Below are 25481 nucleotides of genomic sequence, written 5' to 3'. Positions count from 1 at the left end.
TTATAAAACCAAATATTTATTTGAGGAATGTTCATGGGGGGAAAGAAAATAATATTCATTCTGTTTCATGTAGAAGACATCTTAAAGCTAATCACAGAATCACAGAATCTCTAGGTTGGAAGAGACCTTAAGATCATCGAGTCCAACCTCTGACCTAACACTAACAGTACCCACTAAACCATATCCCTAAGTTCTACATCTAAACGTCTTTTGAAGACTTCCAGGGATGGTGACTCCACCACCTCCCTGGGCAGCCCGTTCCAGTGCCTAACAACCCTTTCAGTAAAGAAATTCTTCCTAACATCTAACCTAAAACTCCCCTGGCGTAACTTTAGCCCATTCCCCCTCGTCCTGTCACCAGGCACGTGGGAGAACAGGCCAACCCCCACCTCGCTACAGCCTCCTTTAATGTACTTATACAGAGCAATAAGGTCACCCCTGAGCCTCCTCTTCTCTAGGCTGAACAAGCCCAGCTCCCTCAGCTGCTCCTCATAGGACTTGCTCTCCAGGCCCCTCACCAGCTTCGTCGCCCTTCTTTGGACCCGCTCAAGCACCTCCATGTCCTTCTTGTAGCGAGGGGCCCAAAACTGAACACAGTACTCGAGGTGCGGCCTCACCAGAGCCGAGTACAGGGGGACGATCACCTCCCTAGCCCTGCTGGTCACAGTGTTTCTGATACAAGCCAGGATGCCGTTGGCCTTCTTGGCCACCTGAGCACACTGCTGGCTCATATTCAGCCGACTGTCCACCATCACTCCCAGGTCCTTCTCTGCCTGGCAGCTCTCCAACCACTCATCTCCCAGCCTGTAGCTCTGCTTGGGGTTATTGCGCCCCAGGTGCAGGACCTGTTGGTCCCTGTTGGCCCCTGACCTGTTGGACCTGTTGCACTTGGCCTTGTTGATCTTCCTTTGTCCTTGCAAATTTTCAGTTGAAAGCTGCCCTGTAGGATGAAGGCCTGGGGATAGCTGCACCAGGTAACCTGAGAGGTATGGCTCAGTGCCCCAACCCTCCCAGTGGAACAGGCCGTGCGCCCTGCACCTTTCCTGCTTCAGGGAAAATTACTGTGTTTGAAGTTGATTGTGGAAGGGAGTTGGATATAACTCAAGGTTTTGTACCAGTATAGGCAAGGTGCACAATGTGCTCACTGCCACTGAGTTACTCTTTGGGGACTTCAACATCCTGCAGAAGGGTGGGAGGAGAGAAAGAAAGGGGAGGGGGGAAAAATCTGATGGTGATAATGTCTTTCGTTAGCACAGCTAAATTTGCAAGGTGTCGTTGTTCAGCACCCTCATTGCCAAATACACCATGCTTTTCATCGCTCTGCTGTGACATAACAGATTTCTTTGTAAGAACAACAGGCTCTGCAGATGCAGTCAAACAGCAAATGTAGTCTTAGGAGGGATATTTATACTCATAATTTAGTACTTCTAATAGAAAGGGAATAGCTTTGTTGCTGCCTGGTGAAATGTTATCTACAGTGTACTTCTTGGTTGTAAGAAATCAATTCTAACTTGAAGAGTACTTTGTTTATTTTTGCTATAGTTTGCACATTACAAGAGGGAAAAAAGTAAATTGTGCAGAGGATGAAAACTGATTTTGATGGCTTTTGCATTGCCTTGTTTCAGGAAGAACAATTGTTTCTCATTTAAATGCTTGATGGCTGAGGGAGCTGGGAGACAAATATCTTAGAAGATGGTTTTCTAGAGAAATTCTAAAATGAAGTTTTAAATTGGAAAATCAATATTTATAAGGGTCCTTAGAAAAATGCATCATAATCTATGCAGTCTGAGATTGTATTATGGGCCCTACTCAAACGTAAATTGAAGTTAACTATATTGAGATCTTTTTGTTGGTTGAGTGGATTGTTGCATTTCAGTCGTCTTATGTGAAATGGCTCATCAGGTAGTCACTTGAGACTTGACAGATGGAGGCAGAATGCTTCGAAAAGCATGCAGGAGCATGCTTGCTTCTTCACTGGAGTGTTGTTCCAGTCTCAGTGAAAGAAAAATCAGTTATCTGTTACTCATAAGGTAACTCTGCTGACTCATCGCTTGAGCAGATTGATGCAAGATACCTTCCTATTAAAAAGCCAGTAATGAAAGAATTTATTTTTTAAATTCAAGGAATTGCAAGGATTTGGTTAGGGGAAAAGCAAAATCAATTTCAAGTTTAGAGAAATTAAAGTTGCAAGTTTGCTACAAATTTAGATTTTAGAAATTATCTAAGTAAATAAAATATACCTGATATTTCTAAATATTTTATTTTAACCTTTCTATTTTGTGATTTCCCTACATATTAAATTGTGCTTTAAAAGAAGTCTTACAAATTAAAGAATCCTTTTAAATAACATACAGTTGGTAGTTGCTTTGTATTCAGGAACTCAAACTTTTGTTTTCTAGGAGAGATATTTTGACTTCTAAATTAATTCTTAATTCTGTGTAGATTCAAAATTTAAAATGTAGCTAGCTGAAGATACTATATTCTATTTTCATGTCTGCTATTTAACATGTTAATGTGCAAATCTAATGTGAAATAACTCTAGGCAACTGTGCTGCAGGAATGGGTCTTGGATTGTTAAGGTTCCACGAACTAAACATCATTTAAAAAGGGAAATGCCATCCTTTCATTTTTTAGGCAGACAAATTGCATTTATATCAAGCAACTCTCTTGATCTTTTGGACGTGGGGAGGCCTCAGATGACATGTTTTATTTTGTAATATGGTATGGTAAAAGTGTGAGGCAGAGTCAGTGGATAAGTGATCTTGAAGAAAGGGCTAGCTGCTCTTATTTAAATTCATCAGAAATTAGGAACTAAAATTCTTTGCAAATAAACAGAATTGTAATAAAAAATAATGTGCTATAACTTTCCTTTTTCTTGAGAGACCCATTGGGCTTTATACTCGGGTTTTAAAAAAGCAAACAACTTAGTACTGTTGTTTTCCATAACAAATGTATGTGGAAATGCCTTACGAAATAAGTGACTGTCACAGACTTAAAATGAGGCAAAAATCAAGATGCAGGCATAGGCAAAGAGGTCGCTGTAGACATCTCAGCAGAGTACTGGCACAGCCAGGTAAATGCATAGGACAAAAACTCACTAGGTTGTTGCAAGGGCTGAAGAGAAGACCCATGGGGGGAGGAGAGCAGCAGGTAATAAGGAGGGGAATGATAATATTTAGCTTGAGGTCTGCCCGAGGTGACTTTTAGGGACACGGAGAACAATTTTGATTTACCTTCTGAAACAGACCCTAGGGGAAATTGTCTGTTGGAAAGTGTTCCAGAGGAATTGCTTCTTGTACGAGAGATGAGTTTTTCATCGTGTTTTTCTGCAGGCTATGGATTGGGGTTACAAATGGTTTGAAGCAGAGAAAGTTACATGTTTAACCCAAGCACTTCTCCATCCTAGGTCCTCAAGCAAAGAAGGAAAAAGCTTTTCTCAGAAAAGCACAGCACAATTTATTCAAACTAGACACTAGTTTATTGAGAGATACTTTAGGGACAAGCTGAAAATATTGTTTAAGAAATAATATAACAGTAAGAATAATACTGAAAATGTAAGACTATTGGGAGAAATCTTGCTGTTAAATGAAGAACATAATTTCATGATTGAAGTGGTCATAAAACTCCTCAAAGAACACTTTATAGCTCTGATTAATATAATTCATTTAATTAAAAAAATATAATAGGAAAGGCTACGGGAAAATATCTTGGAAAATAAGCCATCTCTGAAGACTTCTCCAAACTGTTGGCAGGAAACCTGTTAAAGGATGCAGAGGTTTATAGACTGGTAAATAAGCATTACCAGGAGGTCTGTTCAGTCTGCAGCAAAAGCTGAGAATAGCAGGACGTCTCCTAGTGCTGTGCCTGCTTTTCAGAAAGAAACTCAGCCAAGGTGAGGCCAGAATACCAGCTGTTTCTGAGGCAGCTACTTTTAAAGGGTTCCTTCATCATCACTCGTAGCTTTGTTTTGTTCTATCTGGTTTGGTGTTTGAGGGCAGACTCAGAGATCAAGCATTCAATTCATGTGGTGTAAAAACAAAACCTGAATAATTTTTATTTTTAGGTAAACAAGATTGGGGAAAAGTGTGGTCTGAACTGTAGTAAATAATGTTTGGGATTTTGACTGAAATGAGGAATATGTTTCTTCATTACAAGCAGAAATCTACCTGACACATTGTGTGTTTCATCTGGTGCGCAACAAGAGTGGGCTAAGTTCACAAGTGTGCTGTGTCATTTCCCTTTTATGCAGTAGTCTGGAAATTAGCATGCTCACCAAGAGTGTGAGAAACCAAATTCCATTACATTCTCTGCTGCTGGGAATTTAATACTGCATCCTTCTTTCTCCCAAAGAGGATACTAGAAGCATCAGGCTATTTGTTATTTCTGAACACTTGTCATTTCCCTTTGCATAGTAAGTGAATATTCCAGTGGTGGCTGAAATCAGTTTTTCAGATGACTATCCTGAAAATGCACTCTGAATAAACTAAGTATTAGGCATTAGAAGCTCCTTCTCAAATGTTCAATACCCAAGTTTAAATGCACTTTACCTTCATTAAAAGCAGGAATGTGAACCAAATTTAAAGCACTAATAACAGCACCCTGGCATGGATATCAGCACCCAACATGTTGGCTTAGGCTTGCCCTTGGGAAAAAGGGAGGTTTGTATTTAGATCTTCTAAGTGGTAGACAGAGCCTAAGCCTATAATGACATCATCTGAAGTTGAATTACACAAACCTGAATTATATTTTAAGTGAACATAATGTATTTTTTTTTCTTTTGCTGTTCTCTACACAGAACAAAATTACTTGTATGAAAGACATCTAAATAATGCTTATCTGCAACTAACGTCCTCATTAAAGTGGTGACAAAAATACCCTAGCTAATGTTGGTTTTGGATGTTCTTTTTTCCAAAGACCCCAAAGTTGCTGGCTCCCATATGTATTTGTATCTTAATGTGGTGAGTAAATCTTTCAATACATTGGCATAGAAATCAGTAAACAAACAGATCATAATATGCAGCAGGATAAGAGTCTGGAAAAAGTCTCATATCCAGACTAGAATCTGAAGATCCCTCTTTACCATTACTAGTATGGTTACAGCCAAGGCAGTTCTGTAGCATTTCATCTGTTGGGTAGAAACTGGTTCCCAAGATGCATTACCTAAAGATACACTAAAAGTAATGGAATGCTTCCTGGTGCCATAGTTGTAGAAATTCTTTTCAACAGGAATGATCTGAAAAATAGAGTCCTATTCCCACTTATGATGTCTCTTGAAATAATTTAGGAGCTGGCATGCATCCACATATTGGGAGGTTTGTATTATTTTCAAGTTTAGTACATACATCATCCAGTTGTACCCTGAAGCTCTGTTTTCAGTCCTTTTATGTTGCTAGTCTTTCTACCTGCTAGCCTACATCTAGAAAATTAAGAAACAAAAGTTCCTTTGTAATTAATAGTTACAAAACTTGTTTCTTTCTATGAAATATTTTGATTTTTAAATCCTGGACTGTGTAGATATCAATGTTTCCAGTTTTGTCCACATCAGAGGTTTGAATAGTGCCTTGGAACTTCATAATCTAGGTTTTTGCTAAAAGTGGCACCTGTTTAGAAAGATGATAGAAGCCCAGAAAAAAAATAAAGGTGTTCCTAAGGGAATCCTTTAATTGATAAATAGCACTTTTCTTATTACGCCTGGGTAAACAGATTTACTCATTCAGATGGAATTAACATCATGCATGAACTATGGGACAATGTTTTGGCAAGAAATGAGGCTTGTCATCTGATTTCCAATAAAGATTTAAGATGAAACATTGTATGATCACTTAATCTTGTTAAACGTAGCACAAAGCACTAAGTGTATTAGAGCGTGTATTTAAATGATAACAAATCCTGCTGTTAGACCTAATAGAAAACAGTCCTTTCCCCACCCAATACAACTCCTAGAAGGAATTCCTTCCTGCTTTGGAGCTATTTATTCTGCCTTTGTTGTTGGCCATGGTGTATGTTGATACAGATCTTTAGTTGTTTGGATTTAGATGTCTGTATTTATTTATTAGCATGACTTTTAAAAATATATAAATTGTTATGAAATATTAATACACATTATATAACATGTTATACTGTGCCGTATATAAAAAAATATATAGTTATGTGAAATGCATGTAATATAAAATACAAAATATACTTAGATATATAGAATAGTGATAACAATTATAACATATAAACACAGTTCAGAGGTAACATCACAAATGAAATTTAAAATAGCCATTTCCATTATAGGAAGAGTCTGCATCCCTTCTGTTGTTTCCATGGACTTTTTATTTTTGCAAGTATTTTACAAAGTAAAACTTACATAGTCCAACTTCAATGAAAAGGGGTGACAGATAAGCCTAAAAAAACCCTCTGCAATTATTCAAGAATGATAGCTAGCTCCTTCAAATAGGTATTAAGCTGTTTAAAAAGCAGTTTACTTTTCAGGAGCTCTGTATAAAATAAATTGCAATAGCTCCAGACTGACATAATGAACTCTGCAAACACTTCCTGCAGGACCAATATAACAGCTGTTGTCTAATGTCTGATTTTTCACCATTTCTTACGTAGCACAGAGGGTAACTGCATTATACATACTCCAGCCCCACAGCTGGCCCCATTATTCCACATTACTCCCCCAGGCTGGACTCTGTTGCAGAAATTGGAGCTCTGTGTGAGGTGCCAGAGCAGAACTACCCAAGGTTATCCATGCCTGAAGATGTGCTTAGTTGTATGTGCTCTCATGCTCCGATTATTGGCGCAAAGAAAGTCTTGGTTGGGCAAGGCAAGGTCTGAACCCAAGCTCTGTACTGCCAATAGCTTTCCATGCATTAGTACCAAGGCACTTTCCTGTTATTGAACGTTTACAGCATTTCCCAGTATTTTGTTGTGGGAATGCAGCAAGCATAAAATGCTTTCCTTCACAGAGAGGAGAGAGTGACAGAGAGAATGTTTATGTCCTAAATCTGTTTGTCATGGTTGCAGTAGATGGCTGCAACTATTACCAGCTGCTTAAAAATTACTTTGCTTTGATAGAGCAGTTAGTACCTTCACCGAGGTATGAATTTAAGCTGATATATTGTAAAATGAATTTCTAGAATTGAATGCAGGTATGAGGGAATAAAATTAACCTTATAAAATTTTGAGTATCAGGCATATCAAAATTTAATTCTAAAATACTAATATGGAAAGTTGTTTTTGTACTCACATTTTGTGTATTTTGTTTAAATGTTTCACACATTGGCTTTGTGTGTTTACTTGATGTTAAGCTGTAACTGAAAAATACACATATTTTAGTGGATGTGTCTGCACATTCTTTTGGTGAAGATTCATGAAATGCAGAATTGTAAAACTATGCACATCTGAGCTACTGCATACAGAATACTATCAGTTGTCCTTGTTCACAAATAGCTCTGTGTGTACACATCATCCCTGTAATTTTCATCACATTAATGTGATTCATTAGCTGTTTAGGAAGAAGACACATGTCAGATGCTACAGAATAGAAATCGCTCAACTTTGAAGTTTTATCTAAAATGGAGAATTAGTGTTCTGGAAGCTGCGTGTGAAGGTACAGCTTGTGTGTATACTACGTACAAGTCATGGTGACTAGCAGCAGAACTGCCACAGCTGGGTATGCATTCATCTTTCTCAATTTGAAAAAAAAACGGATTGTCTTGCAAGAGTGTCTGTATCTCCACTAAGGGATGGCAGCATGCAGTGTTTTGCATGCTTCCACGTCATCTAGTCCTGCCAGCTTCTTCCTAACACAACTCCAAATGAAACTACTTAGAGTAGTTTGTCTATAAGAATCACTATGTTGAGAATATGATAGCTACGAATAGGGAAAAATCCCTGTTAAGGAAGTGCTTGCATTGGCAACCCAGTCGGTGACGGGAGAGGAGAAAGAAAATAGGTTACACTGTTTAATAATGTAATTACAAAAGGTGATTTGAATTTGATTATCTGTGAGGAATGCTGATAAGGGTAAATCTCTGTGCACTTGGAGATCTGAATGCTGAGGACAGATCAAGTCTCTGCAGGCTTGCATGGAAAAGCACAGCTATTTTATGACCTCCTTCTCTCTCCCATTAGGCTCAAGCCTTGTAAAAGCAGGACAGATTTTGGACTGTAAATGCAAGAATGACCAAGTGCTTTCAGGTATAGCTGAAACAAGTTAATTTAGTTTTATTCATTCTTTGTAAGAAGAGATTAAAAAAAAAAAAATCCATTTAATGAAAGCAAGTACAGTGATGTAAATACATTTTTCTCAGATAAAAAACATGCCAGGATCCTGTTTTACTTGAATAACCGAAGGAATAAAAATCTTCAAAAGCAATCGAGTAAATTGTCTGTAAAACGATTTTCCTAAATTTCCTAGGCAGTCCAGAAGAAGCTGTAAACTCTGATCTTATTTCTTAAAGTATATTTCTACTTAGTACATTTTTTCTGGAAGGAGCATTTTGTGCTAAAATTTGTGGCTTGTAAAGACACCCTTCCAGCTTTTTTTTTTTATCTACAGTAACATTTCTGATATTTCAGCAACAACCTTAAGTTGTTGTCGTGGTTTAACCCGGCCGGCAGCTAAACACCACGCAGCCGTTTGCTCACGCTCCCCCCTCCCTCTCTGGGACGGGGGAGAGAAATGGAGAGTGAAGCCCGTGAGTTGAGATAAAGACAGTTTAATAAGACAGGAAAATAATAATAACAAAATAATAATAACAATAATAATAATAATGATACAATGGTGATAATACAAAAGTAATAGTATGTACAAACAAGTGATGCACAATGCAATTGCTCACCACCCGCTGACCGATGCCCAGCCTAACCCCAAGCAGTCCGGCCCCCTCCCCTGACTAGCCACCCCTATATATTGTTTAGCATGACGTCAGATGGTATGGAATACCCCTTTGGCTAGTTTGGGTCACCTGTCCTGGGTCTGTCCCCTCCCAGCTCTTACTGCACCCCCAGCCTGCCTGCTGGCAGGACAGAGCAAAAGGCTGAGATGTCCTTGGCTTGGTGTAAGCACTGCTCTGCAACAATTAAAGCATCGGGGTGTTATCAGCACTCTTCTCATCCTAAGCCAAAACACAGCATTCCACCAGCTACTAGGAAGAAAATTAATTCTGTGCTAACTGAAACCAGGACAGTTGTATAAAAACCAATCACTTTAAGATCTTTCAATATAAACAGATCTTCCATACAACTACAGTGCATTGGACCTATCTTTCTTACTTTGTGGAATCACCTTACAAACACATTACCAGTTCAGTCTACAATTCCAGATTATTTTAGTGATAGATACACCTGGCTTTGTAGATAAACATTTAAAACTTAAAATCTTTAAACTCACAATCAGAAGGTAGGCATACCTCCCACTGGACCAGGTTGCTCAAAGCCCCATACAACCTGGCCTTGAACATTCCCAGGGATGACCTAGCAGAATGGCCTTTATTGTGCTGTTTTGTGCCTGGCGTTGACAGCAGTCATAACCAATCCTCATTAAGAAGCAATTTTCAAGCTGATTTTTTTTTTCTCCCACGATGGTTTGGGACTTAAGGAATATGGGCAATTTGCCGTAACAGCAAAACATGAGTAAATGTATAGAATGAAAAAAAAATGCAACATACACTAGTTGGAAATAAGAGGAAATACCAGTTTGAGTATGTATGAGATGGAACATATTGGGGAAAAAAAAAGGAAATACATATTATTTGAGCATTACTATTCTGTACAGGATAATGGGTAAAATACACATTTAAATAAAATCTTCCACAAGTACATTCTGTAATGCAGAGCAGAAGCTTATATCAAATTTTAAAGTTTGTCTTGTTGTCTAATTTGTTAATAATGAAATTAGGCATGTAGAAAAACATGAAAAATGAAGCACCGTAGTTAGGAGCAACCTTTTTTATTGGCCCAGGTAAAACGTGTCAGTTACATGAGCAGGTTGAGCATCACTAAAAACCTCTTTTAGAAAAAACAAACAAACAAAAAAAAAGCATAACACCTTTGACATAATTACTGAAAATTAAGCTAGAAAGTAAAATCTCTAATAGATTTAATTTTCATTTGATTGCTAATTCATATCACAGCAAAAATACATAAAATGATGGATGTTCTTATTTCATAGTGTCAACCCTGTGTTACACACATATCTTTTCTCATTATACTTAATGAGAAGCAGGTGATAGATAGGTCTTGATTTTACTCTTTAACCAAATCCGTATTGAGTCACACTTTTCTTTTTACCTTTAAACCTCTTCGATACCTTGAACCACTTGCAAATCCTAAATATTCATGTGGTAGGAGAACTTAGCTGTGTGCTCCGTGCTGACACCTTAATGCTGTCGCCTATACTGGTTGCTGAAACAGAGTGGCTGGCTTAAATGAGTACAGTTGGTGTGAGAATTGGTAAGAAGACTGTATTCTGCTTTTTTGGTGGCAGTTTTTCAGTTTGGTTGATTTTCTGTTTTCTGTGGGGCAAGGTTTTATAGCTCAAATATCCCACTCTCAGCACAGGTACTCTGGCTATGTTTTGGTTTTCTGTGGTCAAGTTTTCTTTCTGGGAATAGGCTGAATAAAAAGTTAACAAAATGGCTTATGGTTCCTCAAAAGGTGTTAGGGCTAGAACCAAGGTGCAGGAGACACAGGTATATAACCTGACATTCAATATATCTACTGTAGATGAAATTACAAAGCGATCAGAGTGCTTCTCACAAGCAATAACATTTAGATTAAATTAGAAATGGTATAGCGTTAGAAAATATTTGTGTGTCTACTAAAAAAAACCTTCTACTACAATGATTTTCAGAAGAGCTTGTCGTAGTTAAAGATCTCTCCTTAATGCATCTCTTACATTATGATAGGTTATTTTTCAGATTCACAGGCTAATGCAACAGGGTAACCCTACAGTGGAATGCTCTGTACTTCTCATGTTCTGCAGGTAATTAGCTACTGCACTTTAGTTCATTACTTCATAGGTGATAAATTACTTCGGGGAAAAATGCTTTTAAAGAGTTTGACAAGTTTAATTAATCTATTAAAACTTTGACTCTTGGATGAATTTACAAGAAACATCCTTCTGTTTCAAGGGCAGCTCAGCTGCCACCCTCTACCACCATACCAAAATGGCAATGAGTAAAGAGAACAAACAAGAACAGTGAGATAAATGAAAAAGGTAGTCCTGTGTTTAGACACCTTGCATATAGGCAATTATACATTTCATTGAACAGCAGAATAAAATATTCTTTGTACTGTCCGTGTAGTGTGGTGACAGGTAATTAATACCCAAAGCAAAAACAAATTCATACAATCAAGATTCCATGCCTTTTCCACTAGGAATACTCTTATTCAGTTGTACACAAAATGCAAATTCGCGTGCTCAAAAGGAAGACTTAAGGTTTCCTGAAGTACTTATATTACGATACAATTTTCAACACGTATATCTTTTCTTTTACCTTACTTAAGGTATAATGTAGATTTAAGAAGTTATTCGACAATTCTTGTTTATCCTTTCTACCTCAATATCTTTTTATTTCTTATCTGCTCTTTACATCCTTCTCTCAAGGTGGAACTCTGAATTTCTTCGAGTCTTTGGTACTGTGTCTGGTGTCTAATATATGACCAAAATATATTCACTCATTTTTATAACAACTTTACATGTCAAACTAATATAATTATTTGTGTTTTGCTGTCAGTTATATGAAGCAATAAGAACACAAGCAGGTGTTTTTTAATTATTTGGACCCCCATTCTGTAATCACCAAAAATGTGACCACATCTCACTTTGCTTCACATTGTCAACACCCTACACATCAATTAAAAAATCAGGTTGCATTAACACAACTTTCTGTTAAGAAAATTCAGCAGCTGGATATCAAGGTTTTGTGTTGTCCTCTGAGCAAATGAACAAATAGTAGCCAATTTTTCAGTTTATTTCAGTGACTTTCCTAAATTTACACAGCAGTCTCTAAGGATGACAGAATAGAATCCAGTTCTCAAAAGCATCCTTCACCTCTTTGAACTAAATTGTAGTCATATTTTTTTCCACTCCTCTCTTCTGTTTTAGTTTCTCTTTGCTTGTAACTGTCATCCTCATCAGGAATAACCATCATCCTTAACAGCAAAGAATGTTGGTGGTTTGTTTTTATTGCTATACAGCTCTGATTTACTCTAAGACAATTTTATTCCCATTGGAAAATGAGGCAACCATTAAAAAAGAATTCTATAATTATATAATTAAAGAGTGTAGCATCACAAGCACAGACAAGACATAAAGCTGCAAGAAAAAAAATTCATCTCACACATCTGTGACAGCTGACAAACTTCCATCTCACAACGAAAGTGGATTACTAACAGTAGGTATGAAAATAACCAAAGCTGCAGAATGGAATATGTCTGTTAGTTTTAATGTGTCTTACCCTGTAGTTTTCTCTATTTCTGGGTTAAATAAAATAAAATTCAGCTTACCAACAGCTAGAACTCAGCTCTTTTTCAACTGCTTCCCCCTGGGTGGAGTTGGTGTGCACAGTTCAAGGTGAAATGCTTCTATCCATTGAATCTTATGCATCAACCTACATATTGACAAGAACATTGCAACTGCCATCTGAATAGATTAACACATACAGGGCATTTCTGGGTATTGATTGAAATGGGATACAAAATGAATAATGAGCCAGTTGGAGGCTGGGTGGTTTCCTAATGGGTGACTGACTCTTAAAACCTTTCCTAGCAGGACACAGCAGTATTGACCTAGTCCCCCAGTGTTAAGTGTGCAGACACAAACACATGCACACATAGGGAGCCTCAGCATATAGTTTGCTGCTTTGCTAGGAAGAATTTCCATTGTATGGTAGCATATTGCCATGAATCCAGATCATTAGCTGTGTCAGGAGATCTGTGTCCTCCCCATGGACGTTTGCCACTCTTGCTTATGAAGGTGCCTGTGAGGATTTCTTCTGCTTGCACTTCATAAAAGGCCATTTGCTCAATTTTGAGGAATAAAGGGTCTTTAATAGCAACTATGGTATTTGCTTATACCCCAAGGCAAAATGTTTTCTTATAGCCCTATGTATCCACTTTTAATTCTGTCTATTCAAAATATTTAGCGCTTCCTTTATAATGTACTTCTGACTTAACTGTGTTCTGGAAGAAAGGATAACCCAGGCAACCCAACAGTCTAGCCCTTAGGCAGCCTACAGGCAGTCAAAACCTGATGATAAAAGGTCCCTCACAGCGCTAGCAGTAAATGCAACAGTGTTTTGAAAGGTGAAAAGGGAAAGTAGAGTGGAAAACGGACAATGTGACTAAGTGCTAGTTCTGTTAGGCTCATGACAGTATCTTTGGAGCCAAGGAATATAAAATACTGACTTAAAAGATTTTAGAAACTGATGGAGCCATGTAAAAACACTGTCCTGAGATGGAGAGAACTGCAGGAAAAATAAAATTGTGCCCACTCTGCAGCAGCAAGGTGGGCTATTCATACCTTACTCTTTACAGCAACAGTAGAGGGCTGACAGCAGTCCCTTCCCATTGTGTAGCCTTACGTAGTGGTGCAAGATGCTGATTTGGTCGTGTAGCACCTATTTGCAGTCTTCAGCTTGTCAGGATATCTCCACAGAAGAGATACCTGCCTGGATCAGGATATGAACTGGATGAATAGCATTAGGCTTGGGCAGAGAACTCCCGCTCAGCAGAAAGATGCTACAAACCTTAGCATCAAGGCTTTCCCAGACAAATTCTGATTCATGGTCTGAAATGCTTCAACCCTATATGATGGACATGTCTTGTATCTGTTTATTTTAAGTTTGTGTTACTAGTTGAGGAAATTATTTGTCTGAACCATTGGAGAGGATTGATTTCCCGGGATGGAGAAGACTTCTCCTTGCCTGGGAAAGTAAAGGAGGCAGGTCCAGGGAAAGAGGGACTGTAGGGTTAAACAGGCAGGAGCCTAAGGTGACAGGGCAGAGAAAGCAGTGAAAGGGATGAGGAGCAGTCCCTCAGGCCACAGAGAAGCTGGGCAGAGGAACTTGAAAGGGAAAGGCCTAGACTAGGCAGGGTTTGATAAAACTCAGAAAACATGTGAGTGGTTGGAAACAAGGGCCTGCCCTGGTTCTGTGCGTTTGCATGCATTGAAATGGTAATTATGGTAGTTAACAGTCTACTAAAGCCTTGCTTGTTGTTTTATTTTAAAAGTCCGAAGATTAATTTTGATTAGTTAAGTCTAAGAGGGACTCTGGAGCTCAAGGCCTTGTCCAGCTGGAAGGCTGTTCTTACTAGTGAGCTGCATGATTGGCAGATTGGCATTGCAGACATGTATAGTTGTTAAAGTAATGTTATATCTTCATTATGACTGGAATGCTTCTAACAGCGTTACTTTAGTGTGTCTCCTATGTGAAATACTTGAGAACTGCAGTCAGGACCATGTAGGAGTACCCCTACAGAAATGCTTTATTTTTGAGAGACATGAAACTTTGCACAGTCATCATACACATGATCTACTGACTTCATTTTGTGGTAGTGGATTAGAGTTACGGAGTGATTTTGTTAGAAGCTGCATAACTTATATTCATAGCTTGTGACTCCCGTGTTGGAGTTTATCCTTCTATCACTTCTTTCCTTGGATTTATTGATGCCATTCATTATATGCAGCAGGTCAGTTAGGGAGCAATATAAATTCTCTCTCTCTTTCTCTAATTTCAGCTGTAATTGAGTTTTCAGCAGGTTTGTCCATTATTCTTTTGTTACAGTAGAGAAGAGAGATCCTAGCTGGGATCAAGGTAGATCAATGTGTGTGTCAGATAACTAAGTAAAGGTAATGAATTGCAACTATTCCATATGGCAAAGAGAAAAAAATTAAAAGATTGACAAAAATGAATTTGCTATTTGAGTGAGGCAAATTTGTTATTTGAATGAACCTTATTGGAAATATGCTGCTGTACCCCCCCAAAAAAAAACTTTTTTTTCTAGGCTATTCTTGCAGTAAGGGATCTATTTTATACATCTGTTGGGCTGAAGACTTACCAGGATGGACCTCAATCAGCTTTGTTTCTCTTTGTTTGCACAGTTGTATGTGATTTTGCTTTTTCATTTCACTTATGTGTCTTTGCACAGCAACTTTACACATCACTAACTTTGCATCCAAGTTACCGTGATGTGCACGTACTTTTTAGAATGCTAGATTTTCAAATGATGGGAGGAGGGGGCTTAATATAGTGAAATCAATGTGAGGCCCCTGTTTTGTGCTATGTACAGACATACGCAGTATTTATTTTTCATATTAGCCTTTTTTTTTTTTTTTTTCCTTAAAATACAAAGACACGTTCATTTAAGTTTCCACATCATCTACATTTTGCTCCTCTTCCTACTTCTGGAGTGTTAGATTAGGTTTACATAACCTTGTTAGCAAGCTATGGGTAAGAACGTTTAAAATATAAAGATGCCAGCATATATATCTGTGTGCATTTGTGTGCAGATGCATTGTATGTATGTGTAAAGGCAAATGGAAAGAAAGCAAGGTCTCAAGGCATAAAACGAAACTGTAAGTTTATAATGTATATTCATTTTGAAAGTATGTGTCATTGGGTAAAGCTAACTGTTTTGTTTTTGTTTTTTTTGTTGTTTTTTTTTGTTTGTTTTTTCAAAGCAATGCTGTAGCACATGGCGCACACAGAATTCTGTAGGAGCATTTGTTCTGGGTGTCTGTAAAAGAGAACAGCTCTTTGGACCCCTCAGTGGGTGCATCAACTCCAAGGCATAATCTCTTAGTCTTTCATTATAATTGGAATATGTAATAGCTCAAACAAAGTTAATGAGCTGCATCAAGCACATCATTGGTTTTTGTTTGTTTTTAACAACACATGATTTTCTCTGTAAGCTTTTTTTTTTTTTTTTTTTTTTACTTTTTTTAGCTGAATATGTACCAAGTATAAATCTACGTAGCTTTAATTCAGTAACCTAAGTTACATGAGATGACCGTTCTCACAGTGTTTTTTACCAGATAAACTAAATGGATGAAACTTGTACGAAGGTTTGAAATGTGTGTTCAGCAGTGACAGATTTTTCCTTTGGCATTTATGAGCTGGTATATTACTTTTTGAGAAGCTGAGGTTTTGAAGTAACTTCAGATTCATGACTCAAAGAGAAGATCAAATAAAGTGTTAAAGTAGCTGTGAAATCCATCAGCAAATGGCTGAATGACATGGATTTCAGCCCCCCCACCCCCTTGAAATTGATCTACAAGCTGAACAAATGTGAATTATTAAAAAAAAAAAAAAAAAAAGCAATGTTAACTGAAAATTACAGAATCACAGAATCACAGAATTTCTAGGTTGGAAGAGACCTTAAGATCATCGAGTCCAACCTCTAACCTAACACTAACAGTCCCCACTAAACCATATCCCTAAGCTCTACATCTAAACGTCTTTTGAAGACTTCCAGGGATGGTGACTCCACCACCTCCCTGGGCAGCCCGTTCCAGTGCCTAACAACCCTTTCAGTAAAGAAATTCTTCCTAACATCTAACCTAAAACTCCCCTGGCGTAACTTTAGCCCATTCCCCCTCGTCCTGTCACCAGGTACATGGGAGAACAGGCCAACCCTCACCTCGCTACAGCCTCCTTTAATGTACTTATACAGAGCAATAAGGTCACCCCTGAGCCTCCTCTTCTCTAGGCTGAACAAGCCCAGCTCCTTCAGCCGCTCCTCATAGGACTTGCTCTCCAGGCCCCTCACCAGCTTCGTCGCCCTTCTTTGAACCCGCTCAAGCACCTCGATGTCCTTCTTGTAGCGAGGGGCCCAAAACTGAACACAGCACTCGAGGTGCGGCCTCACCAGAGCCGAGTACAGGGGGACGATCACCTCCCTAGCCCTGCTGGTCACAGTGTTTCTGATACAAGCCAGGATGCCGTTGGCCTTCTTGGCCACCTGAGCACACTGCTGGCTCATATTCAGCCGACTGTCCACCATCACTCCCAGGTCCTTCTCTGCCTGGCAGCTCTCCAACCATTCCTCTCCCAGCCTGTAGTTCTGCTTGGGGTTATTGTGCCCCAGGTGCAGGACCCGGCACTTGGCCTTGTTGAACTTCATACAGTTGACCTCAGCCCATTGGTGCAGCGTATCCAGATCAAAAAATATGGAACGCTTCACGAATTTGCGTGTCATCCTTGCGCAGGGGCCATGCTAATCTTCTCTGTATCGTTCCAATTTTAGTATATGTGCTGCTGAAGCGAGCACATGACATACAGCATGAAAGTTTAAAAAAAATCCACATAGAAACAGTTTTTTTCCCCCCTTAGAAAATATTGTGATTATTTTTCCTATCTAAAAAGCTAATTGGAAAATGTGATTTCTTAAGTAGTTATTTAACGTGCTGTGACCTAGTGTTGTATTTAAGCAATGAGCAAAGGGCATATTAATTTTACTAGTACAGCTGAACTAGACAATTATACCTCCACTAGCTTGCTAGTACTTGCAAACTAAATTTTTGATGTCCTTTTTTGGTAGTATTGCAATACGTTCTAGCCAAATAAGTCCTTTAAGATTACCTTTTTTCCAAAGGTGAACCAGATAGAACTGGACCAGATATTACAGCAAGTGAAATCTACAGCTTCAGAGCAAAGAGGAAGCCAAGTCTAAGTAATAGAAACATATAAATGTAGGTAATAGCATTCAGGAGAACTATAAAGTGAAAACTGCTTGACAGTGTAACAGAACTGTGAAATGTAGTCAGTCAGTGGTTTTGTGGAGTAAGAAATATGCAGCGAGGAGTTTATAATGTCATTTTTCTGAAGAGTGTGCTACCCTAGTAGTAAAAGAGACAGTTTAATCTTTATTAAAAATAATCCTTAATAAAAGTACTTTGGATAGTTCTGTTGCATCTATTAGCTGAACTGCTGTCCCAGATAAGCACCAGAATGGGAGAAGCTATAATGAAGTCTTCTCAAGAATGGCAGTAATATGTTCTGTACCTTCCTTAATGTATGCCATTGATTGGTTAAACTCAGTGCATATTTGTAGTAACACTGCTTTTAGTAAAACAAAAAATCTAAATAAATTACAAAAGCCACAAATTGTCATGCCATGAATTATAAATAATTTCAACTAGATTGCTCATTATTAGCAATTATTATCTGATAGTTTATAAATCTAGCTTACCCTTATAGAGAAAAAAAGATGTATTTTTATAATTTTTTTTTGTGTAGGTATACATCTTGACACCAGTGCTATGATTTTTAACCACCCTTTCCTCTTTGAGAAGAAATTGCAATAGAAACCCAGTCATACATACAGTGGCTGTGTGTGTGTGCTGGTATGCAGGATAGGACTAAATTTCTGTCAAATGCTAAGAGATGTCAAAAAAAAAAAAAATAAAGGGCAAATGTTTTTGAGGGGGTGATACTTGATTTTTGTGAGAAGTAACAGCAGCCTTGGGTATACCTGATAACTGCAAACTATTTTTGATGCTTCTATTGATTAGGCATAGCTAGAAGTCTGCAGCATTTTATCTTTGAAAGTTGCATTGATTTTACACTTGCTGAGAATTCATCTGTTCTTGATATAAAGAAAGCTTCTGGTGCAGAGCAGGAGAAACGGGGCATATGAAGCAAATCTCTATAAACAAGTGCCAAATTAGCTCTTGTGGATAGAAAAGGCTGAGGTAGAGAATGTTGTCTAACCCAAAACTGATGTATTTTCAGCCAACACCCAGATACAAGCTTGGTATGTAAGCCTTCCACCAAGATTAGTCACCAAAAAAATGTGCAGAGCTCTATACAGAAATTCTTGAATATGGTCCGAAGGAAGAAAGTAGTAGTTTAAGAGTATGAACAGCTGATACTTCCTTTTAATGCAGTTACACAAAAGACTAAGTTCAGTCTTGTGGGTACATCAGAAATCTAGTTTCACTCAAACTATATTTATTTGAAATGACAAAAGTTCAAGCCTGATATGTAGCAATACCCTCAGATGACTGAAAGGGCAGCCTATGACAACCCAGAGAAAAATCCTAATGATTAAATGAAAGACTAATTGCAGTTAGAGTTTGGCAGAGCACTTACAATGCTTCAGAATCCAAATAACAGTAACTAAATGAGACTTAGAAGGAAGTTATAAATTGTAAAGCTCATTGGTAATGCTTAGATGGAATAAGAACACAAAGAATAAAATGCTAACAATCCATATTAGAGATGTGTTGTGGATGTTCTCAGATTGTTAGAGGAATTCTAACTACTTTATTTGTTGATTTTTCCCACCTTCTTGCCCCTACCCTACCTCCCATCTTTAAAGTTGATTATTTTGCAGTAATATAGGCTAATTGCCCTAATAAGAGTTAGAAAGGCTTGGATTGCAATGGAGAGTTTCCAAACAGATTATAATTCAGGTGGGAGTCCTGAATTGAAATGGGATGGGAGGTTTGAACTGTGGTGGGCATAGGCTTTTGCTTTCTTTGAACTGAGTGCTTTTGAATTCGCTTTTATCCACTGGGAGCTCTTCAGGGTGTAGATGGATGGATAATGCATTGGCTTTTCCAACGGGGCTTTGTCAGAAGGTGCTGTCAACTACTCATCATAGATTTTTGTGTTTTCCTTTCCGTGGATCTCTGAAATTAACAGCATGAAAAAGATAACCTTTTTTTTTGATGGAGACGGTGCGGGAGAGGAGAGGAACACTCTTTATTTGGTTTGTGCAGTGCTCTGAGGATCAGCAGATACATGGGCTATCCAACTCCCACCAGTCAATGGAGCAGTGAACTGTAGGGTGAGGATGGGCAGGGCAGTGGTTTGAACAGTAGTTTGCCCTGTGAATAGATTTGCTCTCTTCTCTAGTGTCAGCATGGCTCCTGTGATCTATCAGCTCACACCATGAGCTACACCGGCACTTCTGAGAGCTCGTCCTTTAAACAGCTTCTCTCCTGTAGGGCTTAAACAGAGAAATACTGATCTAGGGCAAAAATTCTAGGTGAGGTTTCTGTCAAGTCTGGGTAAACTTGTAAACTTCCAGCCCAAGTTGATGTAGAAATATTACCTTATTTCTGCCTGAGAACTGAGCTATCTGAGACAGTTTGGTCACTGCTGCATTAGCATGTTCTTGGAGAGCCACTTTACTGTAGGTGAGAAGTTTTACTTGACTGTAAGCAAACCCATTCATGAAATGTAGACAAGTCAATAACAGAAAATTGTACCTCCTCTTTTGCGCATGTGACATTTGTAATGCAACTCATGAACAGTTCATCCTGTAAACATGTTAATGAGAATCAAGGACTCACTACCACCCATAGAGAGAAATTGGTAGGAAAAACAGTGGTCCAATAGATTCTTCCAAATCTATTGTAGTTTGAGAAGTGATTCGGATTACCTTTTTCTGAAAGACACTATACAATGCAGTACTTAGTTCACACAGAAAAAGGCAGATGCAATGCTTTAGTCTGTTTTCTATGGAAAATGTTTTAGTATTCTGATTTCTGTAGAGTTGCCAGGATCAGTAGCATAGGTGATATCATCTGTTTTTCATAATCTCATTTTTGAGAGAAACAGGGAGCAAAGCTCTTATGCTCAGGGCAAGGATTTTTTTTTTTATTTTTTTATTTTTTTTTCCAGAGACAGAATATCATACAAGTTAAAAGCAAGCCAAAATGAGAAGAAATTCAAAAAGAAGATGAAAATATTTTTTTATAACCTATTCTAAATGCATATGTCTTATTTTAAGTATTTTCTGAAAAAAATTATTCAAATCCATGTTATCTAAAGATGGAAAATGTCCGAAAGTAATTAGCAAAAACATAAATAATATTAAAAAAAAAAGCATTTAAAATATTTAGAGTAGTTTAGATATGTTATGCTTACACGGTAAATGTGAGAATAATACCAATATCCAGATTTTGTGGCTGGTACTCCATCATTTTCCTGTATTTCAACAGGCTTCACAACTGTTACATCATTCAGACAGTGCGACGGCTGCCTGTTACATGGATAGTTGCTCTTTCTTTTTTCCTGTGCATCTTTCTGTATCTATGCCTTGTCCTTTTTTTTTCTTTTTTTCTTTTTTTCTTTTTTTTTTTTTTTTTTCCTTCCCCTCTTGTTTGTTCCATACTTGTATAACACTTAAAATATTAGGATCTTAACCTCTAGCTGGGAATCTTAGGTCCAGTGGGAATGTGAAAATAATAACAGTCCATCTTGTTATCAATTTAATTGTGTTTCTGACATTGCTGAAATACTTGAAATGGCAGAAGATTCTTAACAAGTGTTGTCACATTGTTCCCAGAAAAATTGATTAATATATATTTCAATAACTTAATTAAAAACTTATCAGGGAATATTTATCAATATTTTGAATTTAAATTGAAAGAATTACAAGGGGTATTCAGGTTGGTTCTTTCTTGGATCTGATATTATTGAATAGCTTTGCTAAAAGCTTGGATAGTAAAATGGGATAAAAGTTTATTAATGGAACAAATGGAATAAAGGTAAAGAGGGGCTGCATGCACCATGAAAGAGAAGACTGGGCTCTAAAATAACCTTTCTAAAAATGATTTTAAAAAAAATCTGTGAAAGATTAAATTAAAAATCCAGCTAATGAGGATGTACACAGTGCTGTACTCATGTTTTGTTCCAAAAGTCTCTTTGCAGTTCCCTGGTTTCTGCTTAATCTCATTGATGGCCAGCTTCCGCTTTAGCAAACATGTTTAGAATAAGCACAGTTTTGGGATATCTGTTTCATCGTTACTATTTTCAGTCACTTAATTGTAATTGTTATCCATAACGTTTCCTGGGCAGGAGAAGCTGTGGGAACACCCCCACAAACAATGTCATGCTTGTGTTAAAGTGTTAAATAATTTTGGAGTCAGGATCATTTTTTAGCTGTATCTGACAAGAAATGTTCTTGTCTGTTCACAACTACAGAGGTGAAACGGTCTTGTGCCAGTTTTAGATTCTACATGTATGTAGACCACGAGGAAATACCAAGAAAATGTGACCATGGGAAATACTGTAACAAAAAGGCTTATTTGATCTAGAGGAGTGATTGAAGTGGCTAACACTTGAAACATTCCCTCCCTCCTGCCCCTCCAAATAATGGAATGAAATGATGCTTCAGAAAGGACAAAAACTGTCTGTATAAATAGGAGCCTCATGTGCCATCACTTGCACTTTGGCTAACTTGTCCAATGTGGCAGCAAATCCTGCTGGCTGGCTTTAGAGCCTAGGAAAATGGCAGGGCCATCTCATCAGTCAAGGATACGGACAAGAGGCTTTTGAATTACCATAAAGCTCTGCTAGAGGATGCCGTGTAATGATGAACTGCTTGGAAAAGAGAAAGTTTTAATCTGAGAGAGTTGAAATGTTGGATTTGGGAATGCTAAAAGAAAGTGTTTTAAGGGTTCTCAATGGAAAGAAAAAGTACACTTTTCTTTTTTTTTTTTTCTTGGGGGGGGGGGAGGAGGGAGGAGGGATATGAATGACTCAACTTCCAGTTCAAAGCCAATGACTTTTGAGAGCAGCTAATTCAACTTTCATAGACTCATAGAATATCCCAAGTTGGAAGGGACCCATAAGAGAATAATAGAGTCCAACTCCTGTCTCCGCACAGGTCTACCCAAAAACTTAGCCCATACTACTGAGCACAGTCCAAACGCTTCTTAAACTCCAACAGGCTTGGTGCTGTGACTATGTCCCTCAGGAGCCTGTTCCAGTGTGCGACAACCCCCTCGGTGAAGAACCTCTTCCTGATAGCCAGCCTGAACCTCCCCTGTTGCAGCTCAGCACCGTTCCCTCAGGTTCTATCATTGTTTTTATGGTAACTTTCCTGTTGGCGACAGAAGGACATTTAACTGATAATATAATTTGTGGGGGTGGGGGCTGGCTGTTTTTGCTGGGATCTGCTGGCAACAACTCTTATGGGACACCTAATTTCCTTGTGTGACTCTTATGCAGAAACCATTCGTTTTGATTTCTTGGTGTGCAGACTTTGACAGGGTTGTGCTGGAAGTATCTCAATCCTATTTGCAAATCAAATCACACCTGATCTTTAACTGGCTGTTAACACACTCCTTTAGCCAGCAGGTCTCCTTACATTACTGCACTCCCTTTCATTGACTACCCTTGGTTTCTCTCATGAAACTTCCATGTTCTTTGTTAGATAAGCACCACGCCTTTAAGTCTGTGGCAAGATCATTGACTAATTTATCTGGCTGCTTTTATAAAGGCAAATAATTTCCTTATTCCTCAGGTACAACATCAGATTTTTATCTAGGAAGTTTAATTTGATCAGTACTATGTTTTACGTCTTTATGGCAAGTGTTGCTGTGATAGCCATTTGGTTCTTGTTATTCAGCAAGTTGCTTTTATTCAGTTACTGGTTTCTACTTCTCTGCTCTCTGTTACTGTTTATCACAAACATATTATTCCTCTTTCATGATCTCCTTGGTGGCTTAGTTACTCACCAAGCTTATGCCAGTGCATACATGTGATCAGATGTTGGAACATCAGTGCACAAGAAACAGCCAATTGAGTTAGATGTGTTAAGGAAAGGCATAGATTTGGTAAAAAGGGATATAATATGCATAAATCTACAGAAATTCTCTGCATTTTATATTATTAATAGTAAGTTACTGTAATCAGAAGAATTACCAAATAGAAGATAAAAGTAATGGTGAAAGTATATCAGTCTTGTGGCACAGAACCAGCTTGAGATGGACGCTGGGTCATATTACAGATGCACCTCTAGACTGACCAGGCAAGGTGTGTTTTATAATTGTATAACTACTTAGTTTCTTGGTGAGTATCAGCAAGAAACAGTATTTCATGTCTCTTGGAAATTGAAATAGAATATATGATTTACTTTCCTTAGTCTGTTTGCTCCTTGACTCCTTAGAGAAATACATTTGGAAAGCATGACTTCCCTTTGCAGAAGATACTTATGCTCTTCCTTCATTACCATATCAATCTACCTTAGTTTGTCTAGGACAGGCAAAAGACTCACTCCTGGATCTTTCCTGAAATAATTAGAAATTCCTGCATATTCACCATCAAGGCAATGTAAACAAGAGGTTACAAATAGAAGTAATAGTTCAGCTATTTTATCCTTGAGTTCTTTTAGAACATAGGTAAATAATGATGATTAGTCATTGACCAACGTGAAGGCTTGTTCTACAAGTATTTGTACTGATGTTTTAATTTCCTTCAATACAATCTCTAGGAAAAAAAATGGCATGAGATCAGTCTGGGAAATCCAAATATGAGAAACTTATTTATTTTTTTTTTTTCCCTGTGTTCTATCTTTTTTTTTTTTTTTTTTTAATTTCATCTGTTCACCCTCCAGACTCTAGCAAGGTTGTGTTCCTGATGTGTGAGAAAAATGATTGTTTATTAATTTCCATGTCTTTTCCAAGTTGCTTCTCTCAAATCCCTTTGGGCCAGCCCAGTGTTTACATTTTAGCTGTCAACAGTTGTATTCCTCTATTACTTGATTTAAACATAACTTCATCTTCTGCAAAATATGTCTTCTGAAAGCTTTCTTATGTGTTTTTCTGGAAAGAGTATCTTTTATTGTCATTGTAAACCTTTTTGGACAGGTGGAATGCATTTCCAGTGGACCTATGCTGTCACGTCCATAAATACACTCTGTTCTGTGTCTGAGTATATTAAACTTGTACATGGCCTTTCTTCTTTTTGAAAGAGATGTTATTTATTTAGTACATTTTCTTATTTTAAAATAAGCACCACTGTAGTTTAGGTCATTGCTCATGTAAGATGTGGGCTCCAGGTACATACATTGTCATGGGTACTGAATGGCTCTTCAGGTGTGTTTTGAGCCAGGTCCTACATTGGACCAGTGTCTGGAATTTACTTTCCTCTTGCGGTGTCCTGGACTGCTTGCTTCGTGTAGTTCTCATTGATAACAGCTAGAAATTCAGTCTCAGCATCACAACAGAATGCGATAATTGCTCAGCCCAGGTGGGGGGTAACTGAGGTTCCCTGTTCTGTTGTGTTTTCCTGCCTTTGTTAGACCCCTTGATCTCTCACAGCATGCTACAATCACTGCCACTTTCCTGTCTCAGCAGTTGGTAAGAACTCTATATCTTTCTTTGCCATGAAGAGGCTTAACTAACTAGAATATATACACATACAGAGCATGTGTACGTATGCAATGTGTGTGTATATATGCACGATATTAGGCACAGAAAGGAATAAATCATAGAATTTTACTAGTCTACTTTAATTTCTCAGAGCAAAACCATGTATTAGGTTGGTGCTGAGAATTATCAGCAGGTCTAAAATTGCTATTGAATTCCTTTTCCTGCATGTTTGACTTTGTGAACAACAATGTCCTTGCTATAATTTTAAAGAAATGACCTTATGTTTTCAAGAGGAAAAAAGACAACACTTCAAAAATAAATTGTATTTTTTTTCTTCCATAGGTCTTTGATTTGCTTCGCTCTTATTCCGTAT

General features: G+C 38.0%; 1 non-coding gene across 1 annotated transcript; it reads right to left on the bottom strand.

Annotated features, from left to right (window-relative positions):
* Positions 1-17161: 17161 nt before the first annotated feature.
* LOC140001521 (U6 spliceosomal RNA) lies at positions 17162-17268 on the bottom strand. Its single transcript, XR_011806768.1, has one exon. It is a non-coding gene; the product is annotated as a U6 spliceosomal RNA (small nuclear RNA).
* Between the last annotated feature and the right edge of the window lie 8213 nt (positions 17269-25481).

This window comes from Anas platyrhynchos, chromosome 1, assembly GCF_047663525.1.
Source record: "Anas platyrhynchos isolate ZD024472 breed Pekin duck chromosome 1, IASCAAS_PekinDuck_T2T, whole genome shotgun sequence".
Lineage (NCBI taxonomy): Eukaryota > Metazoa > Chordata > Aves > Anseriformes > Anatidae > Anas > Anas platyrhynchos.
This window is presented reverse-complemented; position numbering and strand designations above follow the sequence as displayed.